The sequence below is a fragment of the Poecilia reticulata genome, linkage group LG15, assembly GCF_000633615.1.
Source record: "Poecilia reticulata strain Guanapo linkage group LG15, Guppy_female_1.0+MT, whole genome shotgun sequence".
Taxonomy (NCBI): domain Eukaryota; kingdom Metazoa; phylum Chordata; class Actinopteri; order Cyprinodontiformes; family Poeciliidae; genus Poecilia; species Poecilia reticulata.
Window position 1 is genome coordinate 28,066,201 of NC_024345.1, and position 631 is coordinate 28,066,831.

General features: G+C 37.6%; 1 pseudogene; it reads right to left on the reverse strand.

Moving 5' to 3' along the window:
- The window catches only part of LOC108166931 (olfactory receptor 13F1-like), a 21,269-nt pseudogene continuing 20,638 nt past the window's right edge, over positions 1-631 (reverse strand).

Consider the following 631-nt stretch of genomic DNA (forward strand, 5'->3'; position numbering starts at 1 on the left):
TTATTTACATCTGAGAGCAACAAAAGTAATAATTTTGTTTCTAACTTTGGTCAGTTTGAAACCATAAATGAGTGGTTTCAAACTGACCACTCATCGCAATTTCTTGCGATGACAAGAAATTCCATTGCAATAAAATTTTGCAAAGTCTTGGCTACATCTGCAGAACTACGTTGATTATTAATAATATCAGTCAAAATAGTTAGAATAAAGGTGCAGAAGGAAATTAAATGTGGCACACATGTTTGCATGAACGCGGCCCGGTTTTCCATAGAACTGGCACATCTTTTAATGATATACATGCATGACCAAGCAATGAAGAAACCATAAAGAATACAAATTAGTATTGTAATGTTTGCAACAATTTCATTAATAGAGGTTTCATTAGGGAAACACACCAGTGACACAATGCTCTAATTTACACAGAAAAGCCTGTTAATATATGGACGGCATAACTTTAGTTTATATGTCAGAAAAAGGTTGAGGGCAACAATGAAAGCTGATGTCAACCAAAAAAAGGACGCCAGCTTCATGACTCTCTGCTTCGACATGACAGAGTGGTACTCCAGTGGTCGACATATAGCCAGATACCGGTCATATGCCATGAGGGCAAGGATGGACAGGTCACTGCAGG